Consider the following 7,500-nt stretch of genomic DNA (forward strand, 5'->3'; position numbering starts at 1 on the left):
TTAGACCGCTTTTACTTCTTAACACAAGTAAATTCATTGATAAGTTGAAAAAATGAAATGTAGAATGTAATAGAAAAGAATGTTATGGCAGTTTAAAATTACCTACAGCACCTGGGATTCCTAGGTAGTCACCCATCCAAGTACTAACCAGTCCCAACACTGCATAGCTTCCAAGATCAGACGAGATTGGGCATGTCCAGTGTGGTTTGGCTGTAGGTGCTCAAAAACATTAACTTTAGACCTGTATTACTTCTTAACTCAAGTAAATTAATTGATAAGTTAAAAAAATTAAATGTAAAATGTAATAGAAATGAATGTTATGGGAGTATAAAATTACGTACTGCACCTGGTTTTCCCAGGTGGTCTCCCATCCAAGTACTGACGAGGCCCAACACTGCATAGCTACCAAGATAAGACGAGATTGGGCATGTCCAGTGTGGATTGGCTGTAGGTACTCAAAAGTATTAACTTTAGACCTCTATTACTTCTTAACTCAAGGAAATTCATTGATAAGTTGAAAAAATTAAATGTAAAATGTAATAGAAAAGAATGTTATGGCAGTATAAAATTACCTACAGCTCCTGGTATTCCCAGGTGGTCTCCCATCCAAGTGCTAACCAGGCCGAACACTGCATAGCTTCCAAGATCAGACAAGATTGGGCATGTCCACTATGGTTTGGCTGTGGGTGCTCAAAAACATTAACTTTAGACCTCTATTACTTCTTAACTCAAGTAAATTCATTGATAAGTTGAAAAAATTAAATGTAAAATGTAATAGAAAAGAATGTTATGGCAGTATAAAATTACCTACAGCACCTGGTATTCCCAGGTGGTCTCCCATCCAAGTACTAACCAGGCCCAACACTGCATAGCCTCCAAGATCAGATGAGATTGGGCATGTCCAGTGTGGTTTAGCTGTAGGTGCTCTAAAACATTAACTTTAGACCTCTTTTACTTCTTAACTCAAGTAAATTCAATGATAAGTTGAAAAATTAAATGTAAAATTTAATAGAAAAGAATGTTATGGCAGTATAAAATTACCTACAGCTCCTGGTATTCCCAGGTGGTCTCACATCCAAGTACTAACCAGGCCCAACACTGCATAGCTTCCAAGATCAGACGAGATTGGGCATGTCCAGTGTGGTTTGGCTGTAGGTGCTCAAAAACATTAACTTTAGACCTCTTTTACTTCTTAACTCAAGTAAATTCAATGATAAGTTGAAAAAATTAAATGTAAAATGTAATAGAAAAGAATGTTATGGCAGTTTAAAATTACCTACAGCACCTGGGATTCCTAGGTAGTAACCCATCCAAGTACTAACCAGTCCCAACACTGCATAGCTTCCAAGATCAGACGAGATTGGGCATGTCCAGTGTGGTTTGGCTGTAGGTGCTCAAAAACATTAATTTTAGACCTGTATTACTTCTTAACTCAAGTAAATTAATTGATAAGTTGAAAAAATTAAATGTAAAATGTAATAGAAAAGAATGTTATGGCAGTATAAAATTACCTACAGCACCTGGTATTCCCAGGTGGTCTCCCATCCAAGTACTAACCAGGCCCAACACTGCCTAGCTTCCAAGATCAGACGAGATGGGGCATGTCCAGTGTGGTTTGGCTGTAGGTCCTCAAAAACATTAACTTTAGACCTCTTTTACTTCTTAACTCAAGTAAATTCATGGATAAGTTGAAAAATTAAATGTAAAATGTAATAGAAAAGAATGTTAAGGCAGTATAAAATTACCTACAGCTCCTTGTATTCCCAGGTGGTCTCCCATCCAAGTACTAACCAGGCCGAACACTGCATAGCTTCCAAGATCAGACAAGATTGGGCATGTCCACTGTGGTTTGGCTGTAGGTGCTCAAAAACATTAACTTTAGACCTCTATTACTTCTTAACTCAAGTAAATTCATTGATAAGTTGAAAAAATTAAATGTAAAATGTAATAGAAAAGAATGTTCTGGCAGTATAAAATTACCTACAGCACCTGGTATTCCCAGGTGGTCTCCCATCCAAGTACTAACCAGGCCCAACACTGCATAGCTTCCAAGATCAGACGAGATTGGGCATGTCCAGTGTGGTTTGGCTGTAGGTGCTCTAAAACATTAACTTTAGACCTCTTTTACTTCTTAACTCAAGTAAATTCAATGATAAGTTGAAAAATTAAATGTAAAATTTAATAGAAAAGAATGTTATGGCAGTATAAAATTACCTACAGCTCCTGGTATTCCCAGGTGTTCTCCCATCCAAGTACTAACCAGGCCCAACACTGCATAGCTTCCAAGATCAGACGAGATTGGGCATGTCCACTGTGGTTTGGCTGTAGGTGCTCAAAAACATTAACTTTAGACCTCTTTTACTTCTTAACTCAAGTAAATTCAATGATAAGTTGAAAAATGAAATGTAAAATGTAATAGAAAAGAATGTTATTGCAGTATAAAATTACCTACAGCACCTAGTACTCCCAGGTGGTCTCCCATCCAAGTACTAACCTGGCCCAACACTGCATAGCTTCCAAGATCAGACGAGATTGGGCATGTCTAGTGTGGTTTGGCTGTAGGTGCTCAAAACTATTAACTTTAGACCTCTTTTACTTCTTAACTCAAGTAAATTCATTGATAAGTTGAAAAAATGAAATGTAGAATGTAATAGAAAAGAAATTTTTGGCTGTCTAAAATTACCTACAGCACCTGGTATTCCCAGGTGGTCTCCCATCCAAGTACAAACCAGGCCCAACACTGCATAGCTTCCAAGATCAGACGAGATTTGGCATGTCCAGTGTGGTTTGGCTGTAGGTGCTCAAAAGCATTAAATTTAGACCTCTATTACTTCTTAACTCAAGTAAATTCATTGTTAAATTGAAAAAATTAACTGTAAAATGTAATAGAAAAGAATGTTCTGGCAGTATAAAATTACCTACAGCTCCTGGTATTCCCAGGTGGGCTCCCATCCAAGTACATACCAGGCCCAACACTGCATAGCTTCCAAGATCAGACGAGATTGGGCATGTCCACTGTGGTTTGGCTGTAGGTGCTCAAAAGCATTAAATTTAGACCGCTTTTACTTCTTAACACAAGTAAATTCATTGATAAGTTGAAAAAATTAAATGTAAAATGTAATAGAAAAGAATGTTATGGCAGTTTAAAATTACCTACAGCACCTGGGATTCCTAGGTAGTCACCCATCCAAGTACTAACCAGTCCCAACACTGCATAGCTTCCAAGATCAGATGAGATTGGGCATGTCCAGTGTGGTTTGGCTGTAGGTGCTCAAAAACATTAACTTTAGACCTGTATTACTTCTTAACTCAAGCAAATTAATTGATAAGTTGAAAAAATTAAATGTAAAATGTAATAGAAAAGAATGTTATGGGAGTATAAAATTACGTACTGCACCTGGTTTTCCCAGGTGGTCTCCCATCCAAGTACTGACGAGGCCCAACACTGCATAGCTACCAAGATAAGATGAGATTGGGCATGTCCAGTGTGGATTGGCTGTAGGTGCTCAAAAGTATTAACTTTAGACCTCTATTACTTCTTAACTCAAGGAAATTCATTGATAAGTTGAAAAAATTAAATGTAAAGTGTAATAGAAAAGAATGTTATGGCAGTATAAAATTACCTACAGCACCTGGTATTCCCAGGTGGTCTCCCATCCAAGTACTAACCAGGCCCAACACTGCATAGCTTCCAAGATCAGACGAGATTGGGCATGTCCAGTGTGGTTTGGCTGTAGGTGCTCAAAAACATTAACTTTAGACCTCTTTTACTTCTTAACTCAAGTAAATTCAATGATAAGTTGAAAAATTAAATGTAAAATGTAAAAGAAAAGAATGTTAAGGCAGTATAAAATTACCTACAGCTCCTGGTATTCCCAGGTGGTCTCCCATCCAAGTACTAACCAGGCCAAACACTGCATAGCTTCCAAGATCAGACAAGATTGGGCATGTCCACTGTGGTTTGGCTGTGGGTGCTCAAAAACATTAACTTTAGACCTCTATTACTTCTTAACTCAAGTAAATTCATTGATAAGTTGAAAAAATTAAATGTAAAATGTAATAGAAAAGAATGTTATGGCAGTATAAAATTACCTACAGCACCTGGTATTCCCAGGTGGTCTCCCATCCAAGTACTAACCAGGCCCAACACTGCATAGCTTCCAAGATCAGATGAGATTGGGCATGTCCAGTGTGGTTTGGCTGTAGGTGCTCTAAAACATTAACTTTAGACCTCTTTTACTTCTTAACTCAAGTAAATTCAATGATAAGTTGAAAAATTAAATGTAAAATTTAATAGAAAAGAATTTTATGGCAGTATAAAATTACCTACAGCTCCTGGTATTCCCAGGTGGTCTCACATCCAAGTACTAACCAGGCCCAACACTGCATAGCTTCCAAGATCAGACGAGATTGGGCATGTCCAGTGTGGTTTGGCTGTAGGTGCTCAAAAACATTAACTTTAGACCTCTTTTACTTCTTAACTCAAGTAAATTCAATGATAAGTTGAAAAATTAAATGTAAAATGTAATAGAAAAGAATGTTAAGGCAGTATAAAATTACCTACAGCTCCTTGTATTCCCAGGTGGTCTCCCATCCAAGTACTAACCAGGCCGAACACTGCATAGCTTCCAAGATCAGACAAGATTGGGCATGTCCACTGTGGTTTGGCTGTAGGTGCTCAAAAACATTAACTTTAGACCTCTATTACTTCTTAACTCAAGTAAATTCATTGATAAGTTGAAAAAATGAAATGTAGAATGTAATAGAAAAGAATGTTTTGGCTGTCTAAAATTACCTACAGCACCTGGTATTCCCAGGTGGTCTCCCATCAAAGTACAAACCAGGCCCAACACTGCATAGCTTCCAAGATCAGACGAGATTGGGCATGTCCAGTGTGGTTTGGCTGTAGGTGCTCAAAAGCATTAAATTTAGACCTCTATTACTTCTTAACTCAAGTAAATTCATTGTTAAATTGAAAAAATTAAATGTAAAATGTAATAGAAAAGAATGTTATGGCAGTATAAAATTACCTACAGCACCTGGTATTCCCAGGTGGTCTCCCATCCAAGTACTAACCAGGCCCAACACTGCATAGCTTCCAAGATCAGATGAGATTGGGCATGTCCAGTGTGGTTTGGCTGTAGGTGCTCTAAAACATTAACTTTAGACCTCTTTTACTTCTTAACTCAAGTAAATTCAATGATAAGTTGAAAAATTAAATGTAAAATTTAATAGAAAAGAATGTTATGGCAGTATAAAATTACCTACAGCTCCTGGTATTCCCAGGTGGTCTCACATCCAAGTACTAACCAGGCCCAACACTGCATAGCTTCCAAGATCAGACGAGATTGGACATGTCCAGTGTGGTTTGGCTGTAGGTGCTCAAAAACATTAACTTTAGACCTCTATTACTTCTTAACTCAAGTAAATTCATTGATAAGTTGAAAAAATTAAATGTAAAATGTAATAGAAAAGAATGTTCTGGCAGTATAAAATTACCTACAGCTCCTGGTATTCCCAAGTGGTCTCCCATCCAAGTACTTACCAGGCCCAACACTGCATAGCTTCCAAGATCAGACGAGATTGGGCATGTCCACTGTGGTTTGGCTGTAGGTGCTCAAAAGCATTAAATTTAGACCGCTTTTACTTCTTAACACAAGTATATTCATTGATAAGTTGAAAAAATTAAATGTAAAATGTAATAGAAAAGAATGTTATGGCAGTTTAAAATTACCTACAGCACCTGGGATTCCTAGGTAGTCACCCATCCAAGTACTAACCAGTCCCAACACTGCATAGCTTCCAAGATCAGACGAGATTGGGCATGTCCAGTGTGGTTTGGCTGTAGGTGCTCAAAAACATTAACTTTAGACCTGTATTACTTCTTAACTCAAGTAAATTAATTGATAAGTTGAAAAAATTAAATGTAAAATGTAATAGAAAAGAATGTTATGGGAGTATAAAATTACGTACTGCACCTGGTTTTCCCAGGTGGTCTCCCATCCAAGTACTGCCGAGGCCCAACACTGCATAGCTACCAAGATAAGACGAGATTGGGCATGTCCAGTGTGGATTGGCTGTAGGTGCTCAAAAGTATTAACTTTAGACCTCTATTACTTCTTAACTCAAGTAAATTCATTGATAAGTTGAAAAAATTAAATGTAAAATGTAATAGAAAAGAATGTTATGGCAGTATAAAATTACCTACAGCACCTGGTAATCTCAGGTGGTCTCCCATCCAAGTACTAACCAGGCCCAACACTGCCTAGCTTCCAAGTTCAGACAAGATTGGGCATGTCCAGTGTGGTTTGGCTGTAGGTGCTCAAAAACATTAACTTTAGACCTCTTTTACTTCTTAACTCAAGTAAATTCAATGATAAGTTGAAAAATGAAATGTAAAATGTAATAGAAAAGAATATTATGGCAGTATAAAATTACCTACAGCACCTAGTATTCCCAGGTGGTCTCCCATCCAAGTACTAACCAGGCCCAACACTGCATAGCTTCCAAGATCAGATGAGATTGGGCATGTCCAGTGTGGTTTGGCTGTAGGTGCTCTAAAACATTAACTTTAGACCTCTTTTACTTCTTAACTCAAGTAAATTCAATGATAAGTTGAAAAATTAAATGTAAAATTTAATAGAAAAGAATGTTATGGCAGTATAAAATTACCTACAGCTCCTGGTATTCCCAGGTGGTCTCACATCCAAGTACTAACCAGGCCCAACACTGCATAGCTTCCAAGATCAGACGAGATTGGACATGTCCAGTGTGGTTTGGCTGTAGGTTCTCAAAAACATTAACTTTAGACCTCTATTACTTCTTAACTCAAGTAAATTCATTGATAAGTTGAAAAATTAAATGTAAAATGTAATAGAAAAGAATGTTCTGGCAGTATAAAATTACCTACAGCTCTTGGTATTCCCAGGTGGTCTCCCATCCAAGTACTTACCAGGCCCAACACTGCATAGCTTCCAAGATCAGACGAGATTGGGCATGTCCACTGTGGTTTGGCTGTAGGTGCTCAAAAGCATTAAATTTAGACCGCTTTTACTTCTGAACACAAGTATATTCATTAATAAGTTGAAAAAATTAAATGTAAAATGTAATAGAAAAGAATGTTATGGCAGTTTAAAATTACCTACAGCACCTGGGATTCCTAGGTAGTCACCCATCCAAGTACTAACCAGTCCCAACACTGCATAGCTTCCAAGATCAGACGAGATTGGGCATGTCCAGTGTGGTTTGGCTGTAGGTGCTCAAAAACATTAACTTTAGACCTGTATTACTTCTTAACTCAAGTAAATTAATTGATAAGTTGAAAAAATTAAATGTAAAATGTAATAGAAAAGAATGTTATGGGAGTATAAAATTACGTACTGCACCTGGTATTCCCAGGTGGTCTCCCATCCAAGTACGGACGAGGCCCAACACTGCATAGCTACCAAGATAAGACGAGATTGGGCATGTCCAGTGTGGATTGGCTGTAGGTGCTCAAAA

General features: G+C 37.6%; 5 non-coding genes and 22 pseudogenes across 5 annotated transcripts; all 27 read right to left on the minus strand.

The window, feature by feature from the left end:
• Nucleotides 1–99: 99 nt before the first annotated feature.
• On the minus strand, nucleotides 100–218 carry LOC148436993 (5S ribosomal RNA; annotated as a pseudogene).
• Nucleotides 219–804: 586 nt separating this feature from the next.
• LOC148436994 (5S ribosomal RNA) lies at nucleotides 805–923 on the minus strand (annotated as a pseudogene).
• A 115-nt stretch (nucleotides 924–1,038) lies between these two features.
• On the minus strand, nucleotides 1,039–1,157 carry LOC148436995 (5S ribosomal RNA; annotated as a pseudogene).
• Nucleotides 1,158–1,273: 116 nt separating this feature from the next.
• On the minus strand, nucleotides 1,274–1,392 carry LOC148436996 (5S ribosomal RNA; annotated as a pseudogene).
• Nucleotides 1,393–1,508: 116 nt separating this feature from the next.
• Nucleotides 1,509–1,627, minus strand: LOC148436997 (5S ribosomal RNA; annotated as a pseudogene).
• Nucleotides 1,628–1,742: 115 nt separating this feature from the next.
• Nucleotides 1,743–1,861, minus strand: LOC148436998 (5S ribosomal RNA; annotated as a pseudogene).
• Nucleotides 1,862–1,977: 116 nt separating this feature from the next.
• LOC148436999 (5S ribosomal RNA) lies at nucleotides 1,978–2,096 on the minus strand. The gene has a single exon (XR_015876243.1). It is a non-coding gene; the product is annotated as a 5S ribosomal RNA (ribosomal RNA).
• Nucleotides 2,097–2,211: 115 nt separating this feature from the next.
• LOC148437000 (5S ribosomal RNA) lies at nucleotides 2,212–2,330 on the minus strand (annotated as a pseudogene).
• Nucleotides 2,331–2,445: 115 nt separating this feature from the next.
• Nucleotides 2,446–2,564, minus strand: LOC148437001 (5S ribosomal RNA; annotated as a pseudogene).
• A 116-nt stretch (nucleotides 2,565–2,680) lies between these two features.
• LOC148437002 (5S ribosomal RNA) lies at nucleotides 2,681–2,799 on the minus strand (annotated as a pseudogene).
• A 116-nt stretch (nucleotides 2,800–2,915) lies between these two features.
• Nucleotides 2,916–3,034, minus strand: LOC148437003 (5S ribosomal RNA; annotated as a pseudogene).
• Nucleotides 3,035–3,150: 116 nt separating this feature from the next.
• On the minus strand, nucleotides 3,151–3,269 carry LOC148437004 (5S ribosomal RNA; annotated as a pseudogene).
• Nucleotides 3,270–3,620: 351 nt separating this feature from the next.
• LOC148437005 (5S ribosomal RNA) lies at nucleotides 3,621–3,739 on the minus strand. The gene has a single exon (XR_015876244.1). It is a non-coding gene; the product is annotated as a 5S ribosomal RNA (ribosomal RNA).
• A 115-nt stretch (nucleotides 3,740–3,854) lies between these two features.
• LOC148437006 (5S ribosomal RNA) lies at nucleotides 3,855–3,973 on the minus strand (annotated as a pseudogene).
• Nucleotides 3,974–4,089: 116 nt separating this feature from the next.
• Nucleotides 4,090–4,208, minus strand: LOC148437007 (5S ribosomal RNA). The gene has a single exon (XR_015876252.1). It is a non-coding gene; the product is annotated as a 5S ribosomal RNA (ribosomal RNA).
• Nucleotides 4,209–4,323: 115 nt separating this feature from the next.
• LOC148437008 (5S ribosomal RNA) lies at nucleotides 4,324–4,442 on the minus strand (annotated as a pseudogene).
• A 115-nt stretch (nucleotides 4,443–4,557) lies between these two features.
• On the minus strand, nucleotides 4,558–4,676 carry LOC148437009 (5S ribosomal RNA; annotated as a pseudogene).
• Nucleotides 4,677–4,792: 116 nt separating this feature from the next.
• On the minus strand, nucleotides 4,793–4,911 carry LOC148437010 (5S ribosomal RNA; annotated as a pseudogene).
• A 116-nt stretch (nucleotides 4,912–5,027) lies between these two features.
• Nucleotides 5,028–5,146, minus strand: LOC148437011 (5S ribosomal RNA). The gene has a single exon (XR_015876263.1). It is a non-coding gene; the product is annotated as a 5S ribosomal RNA (ribosomal RNA).
• A 115-nt stretch (nucleotides 5,147–5,261) lies between these two features.
• On the minus strand, nucleotides 5,262–5,380 carry LOC148437012 (5S ribosomal RNA; annotated as a pseudogene).
• Nucleotides 5,381–5,496: 116 nt separating this feature from the next.
• Nucleotides 5,497–5,615, minus strand: LOC148437013 (5S ribosomal RNA; annotated as a pseudogene).
• Nucleotides 5,616–5,731: 116 nt separating this feature from the next.
• Nucleotides 5,732–5,850, minus strand: LOC148437014 (5S ribosomal RNA; annotated as a pseudogene).
• Nucleotides 5,851–6,201: 351 nt separating this feature from the next.
• Nucleotides 6,202–6,320, minus strand: LOC148437015 (5S ribosomal RNA; annotated as a pseudogene).
• Nucleotides 6,321–6,435: 115 nt separating this feature from the next.
• On the minus strand, nucleotides 6,436–6,554 carry LOC148437016 (5S ribosomal RNA). The gene has a single exon (XR_015876406.1). It is a non-coding gene; the product is annotated as a 5S ribosomal RNA (ribosomal RNA).
• A 115-nt stretch (nucleotides 6,555–6,669) lies between these two features.
• On the minus strand, nucleotides 6,670–6,788 carry LOC148437017 (5S ribosomal RNA; annotated as a pseudogene).
• A 115-nt stretch (nucleotides 6,789–6,903) lies between these two features.
• Nucleotides 6,904–7,022, minus strand: LOC148437018 (5S ribosomal RNA; annotated as a pseudogene).
• Nucleotides 7,023–7,138: 116 nt separating this feature from the next.
• On the minus strand, nucleotides 7,139–7,257 carry LOC148437019 (5S ribosomal RNA; annotated as a pseudogene).
• Nucleotides 7,258–7,500: the final 243 nt, after the last annotated feature.

The sequence above is a fragment of the Taudactylus pleione genome, unplaced genomic scaffold, assembly GCF_031769625.1.
Source record: "Taudactylus pleione unplaced genomic scaffold, aTauple2 ptg001778l, whole genome shotgun sequence".
NCBI classification, from domain to species: domain Eukaryota; kingdom Metazoa; phylum Chordata; class Amphibia; order Anura; family Myobatrachidae; genus Taudactylus; species Taudactylus pleione.